Genomic DNA, 16,714 nt, shown 5'->3' with positions numbered 1-16,714 from the left:
AGAGGAGTAAATATTCCAAAATAAAGTCACTATGGGTGTGTCTACACTAGCCTCCTAGTTCGATCTAAATTGCAAATGAAGCGTGGGATTTAAATATCCCGTGCCTCATTAGCATGTTCCCGGCCGGTCACCATTTTAGAAATTGACTAGCCCAAAGTAACTGCCCGCGTCTACACGCGGCAGTGAAATGGGATTCCGAATTAAAGCCCTAACTCGAATTAGCTGTTATTCCTCCTGCAATGAAGTTTACCAGCTAATTCAAGTTAGGGCTTTAATTCGGAATCCCATTTCACTGCCGCGTGTAGACACGGGCGGTTACTTCGGGCTAGTCAATTTCTAAAATGGCGACTGGCCGGGAACATGCTAATGAAGTGTGGGATATTTAAATCCCGTGCTTCATTTGCAATTTCGGTTGCCCTCATTAGCTTCCCTAGATCGAACTGGGGGCTAGTGTAGACATACCCTATTACTTCAGATTAGAGCATGCACACAGGTAGGTACTGCAGAGTAGTTTCTCTGGTCCAAATTTTCCTGTACAGGGAAGCCCTTGGAGTGTTTAAAGAATGAGCTGCAGAGGATTAACAAAAGTCCACATGAAAGATAAAAAGCGGCGAGGAGTCCTGTGGCACCTTATAGACTAACTGAAGGGTTGGAGCATAAGCTTTTGTGGGCAAAGACCCACTTCGTGCATGCATCTGACGAAGTGGGTCTTTGCCCACGAAAGCTTATGCTCCAGCCCTTCAGTTAGTCTATGAAGTGCCACAGGACTCCTCGCCACTTTTTTGCGGATTCAGACTAACACGGCTATCCCTCTGATGAAAGATCAAGAGGCCCAAAAGATTTTTTAATCCCACTTTTCAACCTCTTTTTATACATAATAAAAAAAGGCAAACATTTTAAGGGACTATTGTGATCTGAACATCTATGTAACTCGGTCCAGAGAATTTCGTCTTTTGAATCCTGCATCTAAGCCAGCAGTCTGTAGCCAAACTAAAGCAAATCTTTTCAGAAGACATCCAACATGCATTCAAAAGCTTTGTGCCTGATTTTCCCCCTCCACTGCTTTTTCCCTCTTCAATGAGAGTAATATTCAGTTTTCAATGTCACACAGGACTCTTCCATGTAAGAGAGAAAAGGCTGTTTCTTTGCAGTATCTAACCAGAGTCACATTAACTGTGGAGATGAAATGATGGTTTCTCTGTGCATTTCCTGAGAAGATTAATTTGGAATCTGAATTGTGTGGCAGAGAACTTCCCTCCTCCTTTACTCAGCTGGTTATCTGACTAACTTGTCCTTTAAGTAGTCTGCTGCTTTAAAATATATCAGTTCTCACCCCAAAACTCTAAATTGTCAGAGGGGTAGCTGAGTTAGTCTGTAACAGGAAAATGCTTAAAAAACAACAAATAGTTTGGTAGCACCTTAAAGACTAACAAAACATGGAGATTGTATCATGAGCTTTCATGGGCACAACCCACTTCTTCAGATTATAAAATGTTATATTCAAAATAAGAGTTTAGTGGTTAAGTACTAAAATCCTCTCCAATTTGTTTCTCTCTCCCCCTTCCTTCCCCCTTTAGTTTCAACAACTTTTTCTTTTGGGGAGGGAAAACTATTTCCTCAGGTCATTGCACATATTCAAGATTGCGGGGGAAGGAGGAAGGATTCTGCGCTTATTTCATTTTCCCTTGTGTTTGAGAATCACGGTTTTCCCCGTTATGCCCTGTGGAACCAGCTGTCAAGGGAAATGGTGGAGTCGTCACCTCTTGATGTCTTCATATGAAGACCAGCTGCCTTTCCAGGAAGATGCACTTTTAGCCACACAATTTATTGGGCTCAATTACAGCGGCAAAGGGCCGAAATCCTCAGGCCTGTATTGTCTATGAAATGCTTCCCTGTAAAACAGCTGGGTTGTTTAGGGCCATGCAGAACTGGAATAAACCACCCTGTCACTGACACAGGGATCTTTAAACTGAGCAGATTGTGTACCTCTACCCCCCAAAGCCAACTGGATGGTGGGATTTCATTGGGGTAGATTCATCCCTGGGGTGATGCAACTGAAGTCAGGAATTCATCTGACCCATTGCCTCACTGAGCAGCAGCTGGTTGCGCACTTGCTGCACATGATCACACTTCCTGGGGCAGGACACAATCCAGGGGAGATAAGAGACTTGGGGTGGGGAGGAGGAAAGAGGGTGAGAAAACCTCCCTTGGTAGCCTGAGCATGGGTTTTGCAGCTTGGTTTCTGCTTTCCCTAGGAAGCTGTGCACAGCACCTACTTCCTCAGGAGAATAATAGGGTGATTGTTAGTCCCAGGCCCTTGTGTTCTGTGCTGGACAAATGCCTACCCTTGCCCTGGGCAGCCAATTGTACTGGGTTCCAGACAGCCGCCCTGCCCAGGAAAGGTGCTTGTCATCTTGGGAAGGACCATCACTCGGAAGCCATTTGATTGGCTGTATGGCTGGTCCAACTCCAAGGGAACAACAGATTTTCTGCATGGAGCCCATGGGTGGGGGGGAGACTTGTTGGAAGGGGGAGGCAGCTCTTCCCAGCTAGAAACAGACTACTTGGGAGCAGGTCTCTGTTCAGAGCACAGGGAAGCAGGGCAGAATCTATCTAGGGTCGCCAGCTGTCCAGTCTCCGACCAGAAAGTGTGGCTGACCAGACACCAAAAGTCTGGTTACTGCAGGCAGCTGGAAGGCATCAGGTCATCAACCCGCACCAGACCCTGCTCAGCCGGAGCTGCTTCTCATGGACCGGCAGGCATGGCTGCAGCTTCTGTCCCAGCCCTGGAGCAGAGGAGCCCAGCTGGGAAGATGAGAGAGAGCAATGGGCCTACAGCGAGGGGAAGAGGCAGAGCAGGGCCGGGGCCAGTTTTCAGCAGCTACAAAGTCAGCAGTCCTGGGCTCTGCCCAGCCTGGAACACTGAGGAACTGCAGAGTCTCAGAAGGGGAGATCCAACAGGGGGAGGGAGCTCGGGAGCTTTCCGAGATCTGTAGCTCCCGAGTGTTTTTTACAGGCAGGAGGGTTTGGCTAAGAAATTCCTTTGCCACAGCTGCTCTCCCTGCTGGATCAGCCGAGAAGCCCAGAGAGCCCGCATCCTCGCTACAGGACGCTCAGGAGATCTCGGGCACTGGCTTCGGCATCACTGGTGGCACCCTGCCTCCCAAGGAGTCCGACAGGAAGGCCAAGCCCAGAGCGCCTCTTATGGGGCCCACGCGGCAAACCCTGGCAGGACTCTGCCCAGACGCACCTGGCTGAGAAGCACTTGAGATCCAGCACTTGGATCCATTCACAACTGACCGATGACTGTCCAGTAATGAACAGCCAGTCATCTCCAGACTCCCAGAGAAGCCTGGCTGGAATTTACATGGCACTGCAGCAACACGAGCAGGGGTGGGCAAAAAGGCCTCAGAGGCACGGATCCGGCTCGCAGGGGCCCTGCCGCTTCCCCCACCCCCAGGCCAATCAGGACCCGGGAGGGGGGGGAGCGCGTGAAGTCTCCTCCCGCCCTGCCCCCGCTCTGCAAGGCATGTGCCACACTTAGAAGCCCACGGTGCTTCTGTCAGGGTGGGAGGAGACTTCACGCGCTCCCCCGCCCCCAAGCCCTGATTGGGTGGGGAGCAGGCGGGGGAGAGCGCACGAAGTTTCCTCCCGCCCTGCGAGGGGCGCAGTGCTCCTAAGCACCGCACGCGCCTTGCAGGGCGGAGGAGGGGGGTAGCGGAGGAGACTGCGTGTGCTCCCCTGCCCCCAGGCCAATCAGGGTTTGGGGGCGGAGGAGTATGCGAAGTCTCCTTCTGCCCTGCAAGGGGTTCAGCGCTTAAAGTCAACCTGCTGCTCAGCTAGCGGTTGATTCTAAGCGCGGCGCTCCCTTACAGGGCGGGGGCAGGGAGCGAGAGATTTCACGTGCTCCCCCCTCCCCAGGCCCTGATTGACCTGGAGGCAGCAGGGGGGAGCATGAGAAGTCTCTTCCCACTGCCAGGGGCATGGGTACCTAGAGGGAACCACCAGCTGTTCTGAAGAGCTGGCAGTTCTCTGGGGGGCGGGGGGGAGAGAAGAGACTTTGTGCACTCCCCAGACCAATCAGGTTCTCTGGGTGGGAAAGCACAGAAGTGTCCTAGCCCCTCCTCTTCTTCCTGAGGCCCCGCCCCTTCCGGGGCAGCCTGGGACCACTTCAAAAATTTCTCAAGGGGCCCCCGGTCAAAAATTATTGCCCACCCTTGAACAAGACTCATGCACCTGCCCTTATGTAACAGAGAGTCTGACAGACGGACAGTCACATGCCCTTTATGTCTCACCTTTCTCCTCATACCCAGGAAGCCAGTGCCTGGGAATTGGTGAGTCAATGTGATCAGGAGGCTCCTCAGCAATTTACCTTTAACCGCCTTTACTAAAAAAGCACCTTAATGATGCTGGCTGTTTATAGTGCTAAAGTCCTCGACCATGCAACCTGTGATACCTTCCACACCCCCATTCCCTTCTTCTCCAGCCCCTGAGAGAAGAGAGCTGATAAAGACAGATGTCAGTTAGATAAACATGTAGCACTCTTATCAGAGGATCTGCAAGGTCTTTGCAAACGGCTTCACAACACCCTTGTTATCAGGTCTTGTATGCAGATGGAGAAACTGAGTCATTGCGAAATAGGAAGCCACTGGAGTTATACGCAGAGCTGGGATTAGAACCTGGTGATGCTTCCCGGTTTAGCAAGACGAACCCTAAGTAGGTCCAAACAGGAGAGCAGCTTTTCTGACTTTGAGAGTATTGGATGCCATCTTGTTGCCCTCTCGGGGGGGTAAGAGACTCAAACTTCAACATTCAGCACCCGGTACAAACGTACTTGGTTTGAGTGTCCAGGTTATGGAGTGGGAGGCGTTTGCACCTATCTTTAGTGAAGACAGAAGAACACAAAGGTGGGCTTTTTGGCAGGCTGTAAGCTCCGTCTTGCTATTGGCATAAGACACAACTAAGCACTCAGCAGAGAGGGCCTTTGGGCATGTGTTTCAAGTGGAGTTTATGTTGAAATCCATCTATCGTGACCACGTGGGAGCAAATTTTGTAGCTGGGATTCCATATATTTGTCCTTCCCAGTTTTCACATGGTCATGATGCACCTTCTGGAAAACAGAGGTGAAGAATAGAGAGATCCTCAGATTTTACGGCCTTCCTGTGGTTTTCCCCTCATCTCTGCTTTCTGTAAATTCCAAACTTTTGTAATTAAAAAAAAAAAGGGTAAAAAATTATGCAGTCAGGCTGCAATAACAATGGCAGCAGATACAATACCATTCAGTTTTGTTGCTAATGCAAGACCATCATCCTACCTCCAAGCGACACAGGAGCCAATTGCTTGGCATCATAAGATCGTGACAATGCTGTGGCAATTTTAGCAGGCAGGGCCCAACTCACATAAGTAATCCTCACAATGAAGACATACTGGCTGCTGAGATTAACCTAGCCTTGCAGAAAACAATAGGAGAAGGGAAAACCTTCCCTTCTGCGCATCCCGTTCTCCTTCGTGGATGTATGAATGTCAAAACCTAAGTTATTCTAATGCCATTAATTATTTTTAATGCAGCAAATTCCTTTAACTGAAAAACCTCAGCCCTCCAATACATTAATAAATACTACATTCCTGCAACAGTGTGTTTATTACTTGAAATGCAGAAAGGACTTTTTCCCCTCTCCAGTTCTTAATGGGTTTGTGTGTCAGTTCATAGGCGGTTCTTTGTAGACATTCTTATCGCAGTATTTCCATTTGATTACATTTGCTTTAAGGCTGTTGCCAACTTGGCAGTTGTTAACAGTCACTGAGTGAGCAATATCTAAACTCATTATTATGAGACACTACTCTTGAAGCTTGAACTGTGAGAAGTTTTGCCCTCCTGAGGAAGGTTAAGAAGACTGGGGGGAGGGGAGAGGAAGGGCTAGGTTTTCTCTTCCCATCATTACTGCCACTCAGTGTGTAGACTCTCTGGGCCAGATTCATGAATAGCAGGGTGGGTAAATATTTTTCTTTTAACAGCAAATCTCAAATAAACGGCCCATCTGATAATTAATCTGTGGTTGAATTTTGACAAGTAGCCTTAGCAATAGATTACAATTTCCACTATTGATAAAACACAACAGGATGAACAAGCTGGATAAGTGGTAAGTGTTGTTAAAAGCAGTTTGCATGAACTCTTTGTAATATTTGAACACATTACTATTAGAAGTGGTAGGGGGAACCCTTTTCCTTGTATAGTTCAGCTGCCTCCACGGGGATTATACCTTTAGGTCCAACTCCTGCCTTACACATACAAGTGGTGCCAACAAAGCCAATGAAACTACTTCAATGAGGAAGGTTGATAAGTTTGTGGTCCTATGAGTTACAAAACTGATAAGCACCTGGCACAGATAAAGCTACAAAAACAAAGGCTATTGTCTCATCCTTTGCGTGTAGGAAGCGGGGGCAAAGGGAAATGCCTGAATGAATTTCAACACGTGCGGTGGCCTTTGTGAGCGATTTTGAAACCTCTCACAAACTATCACTGGGGAGAAAGGTGGGCGGATGAAATAGATGTAGTCCTGTTTTCGGATGGGTTTTTCCCAGAAGCGGGGAGGGGGAAGGGAGGAAGAGAAGCCATGCTCTGAAACAGAAAGTGGGGAAGCGCATACAACTTGTTGGTCACAATCAGCTTCATCTGACACATTTCTGAGGTTCCCACCCTGCTGCCTTCCCCCCCACAAGACAGAAATTAAACGAAACCACCCAGCACATGGCTGCCATCTCTGGCCACAGAGCCTGCTCAGGATGTTTCATAAATATGTTTTCGTTGTGACAACTCAGAACAAGTACAACTGTGTCTATCATTCAGCCCTCGGGGGGCCGAGCCCTCACGAGGCCTTCACAATACAGCCGCCCCGCCTTTCCTCCACATGATTAGATGACCCACAGATCTATATAGCAATAACAAGTGTCAGTCTCTCAGATCGGCCTCTCTCCTCCTACCCCCATGTGGTATGACGAAGTGATCAAGTCCCAGCCAATCCAAAAGAGACAGGTAGCAACAAGCCAAGAAATATCTACCCACTTTTTTTTTTAACTCTCATCCACGCGCCAGTTGTCTAGATCTAAGGACAGGAGTCTTATAGTCCTATCACACCTACTCTAAGTACAGCTCCCATGAGGGTGAGAGCAGCTGCTTCTTGGGGCTGACAGAGGAGTGTATCAGTAATTGGCCAGGAGATTAGGTGGATCATAATTAAGTTCTCTCATAATTAAGTTTCCAACCTATCATTAAACAGATTTTCAGTCACTCCCAGGCAGATCCTCTTCAGTTTCTACACTCTTTATCAGCAGTTTTCCCAACGACTAGAGAGCCTCCTCTAAAGCTCTAGCTGTGCAGCTGGGCCCCAGAAGTACATGGGAACACAAGATTCTGGGGGCAGGGACAAGATATGGATGGCCAGATAGAGACAGGGGAGCCAACGGATGGAAAATGGGGGAGGACTGCAGCCTCCGGTCTGTACTGTTTTGAGAGAAGCAAGGTGAGTGAGGCTGTGTCTTTGGTAGGGCCAACTTCTGTTGGAGAGAGACATGCTTTGAAACTCCCCAGAGCTTGTCTTCAGGCCAGCATTTTGCTCAGCTCAGCACTGACAGTTCCCCGCTCACTGAGAATACTTGCGAATGGGATTGGACTGACAGTTCCCACGACAAAAACTCGACAGCCCACTATGGTGACTAGAGCCAGCCACACCCGCTGGATTTGAACTAGCTGCCTAAAGAGGTGGGAGCCAGTCAATCCTATTGCTAGGACCTCGATCCATTTATAACTTGCAAATACATAAGAAACTGGGCACTGTTCTGGGGAACACTAGAGGCAGCTGCCATGTAAAACCAAAACGGACACTGTATGAAATAGGCAGCCTGCAAACTCAAGGTCAGATTTTCCAGCATAAGCATGTTCCAATGTTGCTCAAAAGCTGCTGGAATTCTCTCCGCAATTCTGGGAGTTTCTGTACAGCTGCAATATCAGTTTAGCGATGACAGAGTTCCCTGGAGATCACGTCCCAGTAACCTCTCCAGCAGACTTTGACGTAGGATCCAAGTTTGCAATGAGGTCAGCGGGAGGATCAGGAATGGAAGGTTCAAGGTACAAGCCTTTACTCGCATTTCACAGCTTCTTCTCCTGCATCTTTCAAATGGTGAGGCAGAGCAAAGTCAAGTTTTCCCTTTAACCAAATGCACTGTTTCGAGTTGAGGTTAAGAAGCTGGGTACTCACCTACACACACATGCCCCTACTTGCAGCGGAGGATCATTTTTATTGCAAACAGGAGAATTATTTCCAAGTCCCACAAGTAAGCAAGAATTCTCTCTGCCTGGGTGTGGAACCGGCCCAATAAGGCAGGAAAACAATTAAGTGTGCTTGGTGTCCAAAAGAGAGAGCTTTATCGGACTGCTTGTAGCAAATAAGCAACAAAGCTAGGACAATACTTGCAAGAAATGCCTCTGCTATGTACAGACCCGGTTCAAACAGACATACATGTTTAATTGACTGTATAACAAGCCAAGACATATGCCTTTTAGAGCTGGTGGCCACTTAAAGACAGGCACAAAGTAATAAATATTTAAGTCTGACTGTACTTGCTATAATGAGCTATTAAAGAATTAAGGAAAACTGAAGCAGAAACAGAGCCAAAAGCTCAACCATGTGCACACGTATCATTTCCATGCCATTTATTCAATATACACACATTCACACAAATGGCATTTCCTAAACTCTGCCCACAGAGCCCCTTTGTTGATGCAAACACTATAGCTACCATAAAAATAAACCTTACTGACCACAGATCTGTTCATGCAATGCCTGTTGATTTCAATGGGAGCTGAAAGCAGGTTTGGCCCACCAGACACATTGTACATAAACCACAGGAACCTAAACTCTCCATACATGGGTAAGAAGCTGTAACTGAAGCCTGAAGCCCATTATTCTCTTCACCATCCAACGAGAAACAGATGATCTGTAGGAATTAATAAAAACCCAGTACAGTCGGGGGGAGGAGCCTACCGGGGGATGGGAAAACTCGCTGCTCTCCATAGCATATATAACTACTGTGTCAGGGGGCGGATTAGGACCAGCCCCTTTTCAAAGGCTTATATTACCAGTTGCTGAAAGTTATTCTCATGGCCACAGGCCAGGCTCCAGTCATTTTATCGCTACTAAAGAATGATGAAATGGAAGAGAAATAAGAAACACACAAAGGGCCTTTTTAATGATCAGATTATAGAAGAATCTATACGCAGCAATTTTTAATTTGAGAACTCTTCCTCTCTAGCAATTGTGCTGGCACACGTGCTGCGACCCCTCCAAACCCCAGGAAGAAAAGGCGACGTGTAATACAAGATGAGGGCTATTTATTTTCGTAACGGAGAGATTTCTTTAAAACCAAGTGGTTCCAGTTGGTAAAGAAAAAAGCAGGATCGTGCCACGAGACATCACAGAATGATTCTGAGAAGCACATTTTTGGCATTAGTCCAAATCCACCGAGTAGACTAAACAACTCTCTAAAAGCCTGGGTGATGCCCAAGAAAGGGGGATGGCCAAAGAGCCCGCCGCCTCGGAGCCCCACGCTGGCTTCTGCACAGTCGCTGCAGGGTTCCCTAGGGCGGCAGGAGCCACATTTACCTCTGCAGTTTCTATTCCCCCGGCGGCCAGTAATCTGATGCAATAACAGATCTTTCGGTTCCTCTCCGCTCCCGGCCCCACACGGCAAGCTCCGCGGCGGCTTGTCAGGCGGGGGAGAGGCGCTAGGGAGGGCAGTGCTGACGTGACTTCTGCCCCAGCCCTAGGTTGCGCGACTGGCAGTGCCCATCTCGGCTGAGCGGGGGGGCAGCCGGGGACGGCCCAGCAAGAGACCGACGTGTCTCGCCTGGCCCGCGGCACGTTGCCCTGACGTGACCGGCTGGCAGCTGAGCTTACCTGTGGCTGCTGGTGCCGGGTTCGGCTGCTCCCCGCAGGCAAACTGGCCTTCCCCAGGCGCATGGTCCGCAGCCAGCGGGGGTTCTGCGCGCGGGGCAGGGCGCTCCGCAGCCACACCTGGGTCCCCCTCTCGCCAGACCCGCCGTGCGCTCCCAGCCGCGCCGCATCCACCTCCGAGCAGGACAGCCCCAGGAGCGCCGGTCCCAGTCCCCCGGTGTCCGGGTGAGAGCGAGCGGGGCAGGCAGGCATCCAGGGCTCCGCGGTCCGTCCTGGCCAGCTCTTCCTCCCGGGCTGCTCCGGATCAGGAGGGGAAGAACACGCTCCAGCGCAGGGACTGGCGGGGAGGCGCTGCCGGCCTGAGCGGAGCCCGCTGCATTGTCAAGAGGAAGTCAGTGGGAGGAAGGGGAAGGGGGGCAGGAGCAGGGGGCCCTAGGGAGAGGGTGGGGAAGAGGGAGGAGTTGGCAGGGAAGACGGGCTGGCGGCGCGGCGCGGCGGGCTGAGATTGTGCGCCCAGCCTGGGCGTGGGGGTGCCGAGACTCGCCGTTTCGCGGCCACAGGCAGGGACTTCGCCTCCCTCGCGGGAGAGTCAGGGCGCTGCGCGGGCCCGGCTCCGGCACGGGCTGCGGAGCAGCGCAGGAGCTGTGCCAAAGCCAGGGCATGGACAGCCTGGGGCCGGGCCCCGGCTCGGGGTGCGCCCTGCAGAGCCGGCCAGGGGGCTGGCTGGCAGCAAGGGTGGACTGGGCTGACCTGGTGCTTTTCCCCTCCGGGCAGGGTGCTGGGGCTCCAGGAACAAACTGGTCCTGTCTGAGCTCTGGCAGGGGGTCAGCACCCGCCCTGGGCAGCCTCTCTGCAGGTGTTCTGAGTCCCCTGCAGGGCAGGCAGCCAGGACCTCGTCTGCCTCCCCAGCCAGGGCAGGGTGTGAGGGGGAAGCCAGGGGGCACCAGCCACATGACCCCTCCCCCCACCTAGGGGACGGATCCCTCTCCCCCAGGCCCTACCTCTCCCCCCAGCAGAGACAGCCCCGAGGGGCGGGTGACAGATCCTGCACTCACAGGCAGTGACAGGAGAAGCAGAGCATTGTAGCCCCAGCCTGCTCCTCTCCCACTTGCTGCTGGTGAGTGTAGGGTGTTTTAGTCAGAGGCTGGGATTGGGAAACAGGGGAGGGATCACTTGATGATTCCCTGTTCTGTTCACTCCCTCTGGGGCACCTGGCACTGGCCCCGGCCACTATCAGAAGACAGGATACTGAGCTAGATGGACCTATAGTCTGACCCAGCCTGGCTGTTCGTAGGTCCTGCAGGAGGGTGTCCCACCCTTCACCCTCCAGAACTCACACTTGGACCCGCGCCCTACAAGCCCTGCAGCACGCCATCTGAGCTGGCTTTATGGTGGCCCACCGGGCTGCTGCCAAACCACACCCAGGAGACATCTGTGCATGCTCATGCTTCACACCATCCGCTTCCTTGCCCTTTTGCCCTGCCCTGAGAGCAGGTGGCAGGACATGTACCACCTGCAGCAAGCGAGCCTGTACTCCAGCCACAGCCCACTGGGAATATTAGTTGGTGGCTCCTCTGCAGGGTATGAGCGTAGGCATGTACCTGGCATAGTCCACAAACTCCCTTAACTCCTGTCCTGGCACTGAGATCCCAGTGCTTGTCTCTGTAGGGTGCATTAGGTTTTAGAGGAGCTGGAAGAGGGGCTGCAACCTCTTACTGAGATCCTGGTTGCATTTCTCCCCACATCTCCTGATGCACACACACACAGCCCCACAACGTCACACAGCCTCTGTAGCAACCTTCTCCTGGCACTGGCCAAGGTGCCATACATCATACCAGGAGGAGAGAGCAGGATAGGAAAGTGCTTACTGACTGTCGGGTTTATTTCCGTTCCCTTGTTCAGTCATGTCTCAGAGCACAATTCCTTATGCCCTATACACCTTTGGAGGAACAACCATTGTTGTAGGGGAAGCTCTGCTCCGTGTCCTTCAGCAACAGCCACTGCCTTTACCTTTGACCTCACTCCCATGAGTCTTTTTCCATTTGTGGTCCCCAGAAATCAGTTGGGACCTGGGCTTCGTGGTTCCTCGTCCTCAGTTAAAGATGAGAGCTGCCTGTTCCCAATACTAAAGCAGCACTAGAACTTCAACCCACAACTGACTGGTCATTGGTTGAGGTTTAAAGCCCCTCTTAACATATGAGCTGGAACAACCACTAATGAAGACCAGTGTAGAACCACTCTGAAATGAGGAACCCTCACTTCTGTGCCATGCTAGTGAGAGTTGGCCAGCCCCAAACTGCACCGAGGCTCATAAATGGATTGGTTTTCTATTGAAGAATGATCTCACTAGAGAGCCAACTGCTCTTGTCTCTCGGAGCACGTGCAGGAAGCGGGCTGAGCAATGGCATCAGCGTCTAAGAATTTAAACTTTCGCTCAAAACAAAAAACACGTCACTTCTGACTGTGAACCATGTAGTGTGTCTTCTTGAATCAGCAGGTAGCTTTGAATAGTAATTTGAGTCATTCTTAGAGCGATGTTTTATTCATCTCAGTCACATGTTAACTCTGGAGCCTACAGCTTGTTGTTAATTTCATCACTTCTGTTACCAGGAACATCTAGCTATTCCAGGCCTGCATGTAGATTTTGTTGATTCTGGAAAGAGCTCAAGTAGAACAAACACACCCTTACTCTGTCCAACCCCAACAAACTGATTTCTGGGCATGAGTTTACAACGCAGTTTATTTCTGATAAGTACAGCCCTGTAGTCACACACACACACACACACACACACACACACACACACACACGCACACAAACACAAACAATTCTTTCTTCCCCGTGAACTGAGCTATAAAGAGAAAGATAACCAAGTGGAGGCCAAAGATCATTCTCCCGTCTCTCCTCTTCCCCAAGGAAAGAGTTGTATTTTTAAAAACACTCCCAGACATGAGACTACTTATTTTGTCTTTTGCCAGTGGGAGGAAATAGTTGCGTCACGATGACGCTACTTTCTGCATCAGCCCATGATAACATCTTGTCCTCGCCTAATGGTGCAACATCCTATTAGAAGCCAAGAGGTCATGTGCTGGCACTGCCAGGGAGTCCTAAAATAAACAGAGGGCTTGTAACCGGCCTATGTGGACAGAGCCATGAAATCTAGGACTTCTCTTTTGAAGTTCTGAGCAGCCAGCAATATGTATTAATAGGGGGCTCAGAATAAGATCCCCTGGGAACATTTTTACAGTGGTGCGGATCATTATAGATTAGCATGTAGAATAGTGGTAGAAATGTAGCCGTGTTAGTGTTTTTTGTTATAGATTAGGACAACATTCTTCAGTTTAAGGAGAGGAGGAGTCGGTATAACACCACTTTGCAAACAGACAGATGTTAAAAGCCTGATACTTCACTGCCTTGCTCTATTTGCCTTCATGCAGAGGGCACACAAGACTTCCAGCCTGATGTGACAGTTTGTAGTATAACAGTTTCTGGGAGGGAGGGGGGGGAACTGCTGAAAGGGTAGAATCAGGGCAAATATCTTAGAAACAGGACTATTTACAACCCAAGACTGGAGGTCCTCCACTATAAGGCAGAAACCGATCAAAGAACACTTCAGGTGCCACACTGGTCAGCAAGATGTCACCCAAGCAACCCCTTTGGACACTCCAGCTTTACCTGTGCCATAACCAGCACCACACCTTACTCAGATGAGAGATTATGAAAACCGACCTCACCAACTCCTGATCCCAAAGGACCAGCCACATTCCCAGGCCAGTTTATACCTTAGGTCTTATCCAAAAGAACACCATATCAGTCCTTTAGAATCTAAAATCTAAAGGTTTATTATTAAAGAGAAAGAAAAGGTTGAGAGCAGAACTGTTAAAGAAGTCACATTACATACACCAATCACAAGGTTCCCCGTGGAGGCTCTTAGGAGAGATGGAATACACTGGAGTACATCCTTTGTTAAGATGGGTTAACAATTCTTCCAGGCCCAATTCAAAGCAAAGCTGCTTCTGAAGTGGAAGATCCCCTATGGTCCTTTTCACAATCTTGCCCACTGTGTGAAGGTATCTCCCAAAATGGAATATGTGACATGAGCAAGTTACCTGTTCATGTCCTTTTTAGGCAAGCGACCATGGGGTACATACATGCTTGACTGCAAGTTTGCAGCAGAATTCCACAGATGTGTATTGGCAACACTTAAGGGCCAATATCCATGATGGCTACTCATTTGAGTAGGCCCGGTTCACAATAGGTGGGCAAGGCCTCTTGCTGTATCCCAGAAGCAAATACTTGAAATACCAGTACATAGCCAATACTTACAACTTTAAATACACAATTCATACATGCATGTGAATAGCATAAACAGAATCAGAAAAAGCATCAGCACCTCGCCTGGCCCACTTAGTACAAAATTTGGGGCAAACATCCCAACAGCAGGTGCAACCCTGATCTGCGTGTCCATGTTAAAATCCAATAACATCACACAGTATTTACATGCACTTCACACAAGTAAATGTGACTACACAAGGCATCAGTCCCAAGTGCATTTCTTGCCATTGATATTTAGCCCTTATCCTCTTCAGAGAGCTGTGCAAACATTAGCTAGCCAGCAATTCACCCTCACCTTACTCCAGGAAGTGTTATTTTTGTTATACAGGACAATGTAGCACTTTAAAGACTAACAAGATGGTTTATTAGATGATGAGCTTTCGTGGGCCAGACCCACTTCCTCAGATCAAATAGTGGAAGAAAGTAGTCACAACCATATATACCAAAGGATACAATTTAAAAAAAATGAACAAATATGAAAAGGACAAATCACATTGCAGAACAGAAGGGGGATGCGGGGGGGTGGGAAGGGGGAGGAAGGAAGGTAAGTGTCTGTGAATTGCTGATATTAAAGGTAGGGAGAGTGGGATGTTTGTGAGTTAATGGTATTACAGGTGATAATTGGGGAAACTGTCTTGGTAATGGGTGAGAAAGTTCAAAGACTTGTTAAGTCCTTGTTGGTAAGTGTCGAATTTTAACATGAATGACAGTTCAGAGGATTAGACGAATACCTAGAAACCATCTACTTCAAGACAGACCCAAGAAAACCAACAATAGAACACCACTTGTCATCACCTACAACCCCCAACTTAAACCTGTCCAACACATTATCAATAAACTACAGCCTATATTGGAACAGGATACCATACTCAAAGAGGCTCTGGGAGACAGACCCATAGTCTCCTATAGACAACCACCTAACCTCAAGATGATTCTTACCAACCACCACAGGACATACCACACTAATACCAACCCTGGTACCTTCCCTTGCAACAAACCCCGTTGCCAGCTTTGTCCACATATTCATTCTGCTGATACCATTATTGGACCTAACCAAGTGAGTTATAAGATCAAGAACACATATTCCTGCGCATCCAGAAATATAATCTACGCTATCATGTGCCGAAAGTGTCCGTCTGCTATGTACATTGGACAAACATCTCAGACACTTCGCCAAAGGATTAATGCCCACAAAACAGATATCAGACAAGATCACAAAGAGAAAACAGTTTCTTGCCACTTTAACCAGAAAGGACACTCTCTGAGGGTATGTCTACACTACCCCGCTAGTTCGAACTAGCGGGGTAATGTAGGCATACCGCACTTGCTAATGAAGCCCGGGATTTGAATTTCCCGGGCTTCATTAGCATAAGCGGGGAGCCGCCATTTTTAAATCCCCGCTGCTTCGAACCCCGTGTAGCGCGGCTACACGGGGCTCGAACTAGGTAGTTCGGACTAGGGTCCTATTCCGAACTACCGTTACTCCTCGTGAAACGAGGTGTACCGGTAGTTCGGAATAGGCACCCTAGTCCGAACTACCTAGTTCGAGCCCCGTGTAGCCGCGCTACACGGGGTTCGAAGCAGCGGGGATTTAAAAATGGCGGCTCCCCGCTTATGCTAATGAAGCCCGGGAAATTCAAATCCCGGGCTTCATTAGCAAGTGCGGTATGCATACATTACCCTCCTAGTTCGAACTAGGAGGGTAGTGTAGACATACCCTAAATGACTTAGCCACCTGCATTCTGCTACAAAGACCTTTTACATCTGCACTTGAAAGGGAATCCTCTGAACTGTCATTCATGTTAAAATTCGACACTTACCAACAAGGACTTAACAAGTCTTTGAACTTTCTCACCCATTACCAAGACAGTTTCCCCAATTATCACCTGTAATACCATTAACTCACAAACATCCCACTCTCCCTACCTTTAATATCAGCAATTCACAGACACTTACCTTCCTTCCTCCCCCTTCCCACCCCCCCGCATCCCCCTTCTGTTCTGCAATGTGATTTGTCCTTTTCATATTTGTTCATTTTTTTTAAATTGTATCCTTTGGTATATATGGTTGTGACTACTTTCTTCCACTATTTGATCTGAGGAAGTGGGTCTGGCCCACGAAAGCTCATCATCTAATAAACCATCTTGTTAGTCTTTAAAGTGCTACATTGTCCTGCATTTTGCTTCAACTACCCCAGACTAACACGGCTACATTTCTATCACTTTTGTTATACAGAAAGAGATATTAAGAGGGTAAATGACTTCCCCAATAAGCCAGTGGTAAGGGCAGAATTAGAACTCTCAGATGCCACTCAGCAATGCTGTGTCCTTCTCATCATACAGAGCACTGAAGAGTGGATGGTGAATTGCCACCATAAAATGTTTCATTGCTAGGTGATACCACTGCCACATTCCCCCAGGGTCTTACAGGG

The 16,714-nt window shown here is 49.1% G+C and overlaps 1 protein-coding gene across 5 annotated transcripts in view; it reads right to left on the bottom strand.

The window, feature by feature from the left end:
* PRMT2IP (PRMT2 interacting protein) overlaps positions 1 to 16,714 on the bottom strand; it is a 55,508-nt gene that overhangs the window by 20,361 nt on the left and 18,433 nt on the right. For 2 of the 5 annotated variants that reach the window (XM_006126260.5, XM_006126262.5), the window contains exons 1-2: positions 10,952 to 11,062; positions 9,954 to 10,323 (exon numbers count right to left, since the gene is read on the bottom strand). The exons of 1 other annotated variant lie outside the window; for it this stretch is intronic. The gene's annotated coding sequence lies outside the window, so the exon portion shown is untranslated. 2 more of the 5 variants (XM_089781962.1, XM_006126261.5) reach the window with 2 other exon arrangements.

The sequence above is a fragment of the Pelodiscus sinensis genome, chromosome 14, assembly GCF_052426305.1.
Source record: "Pelodiscus sinensis isolate ZL-2025 chromosome 14, ASM5242630v1, whole genome shotgun sequence".
Classification (NCBI taxonomy): Eukaryota; Metazoa; Chordata; order Testudines; family Trionychidae; genus Pelodiscus; species Pelodiscus sinensis.
This window is presented reverse-complemented; position numbering and strand designations above follow the sequence as displayed.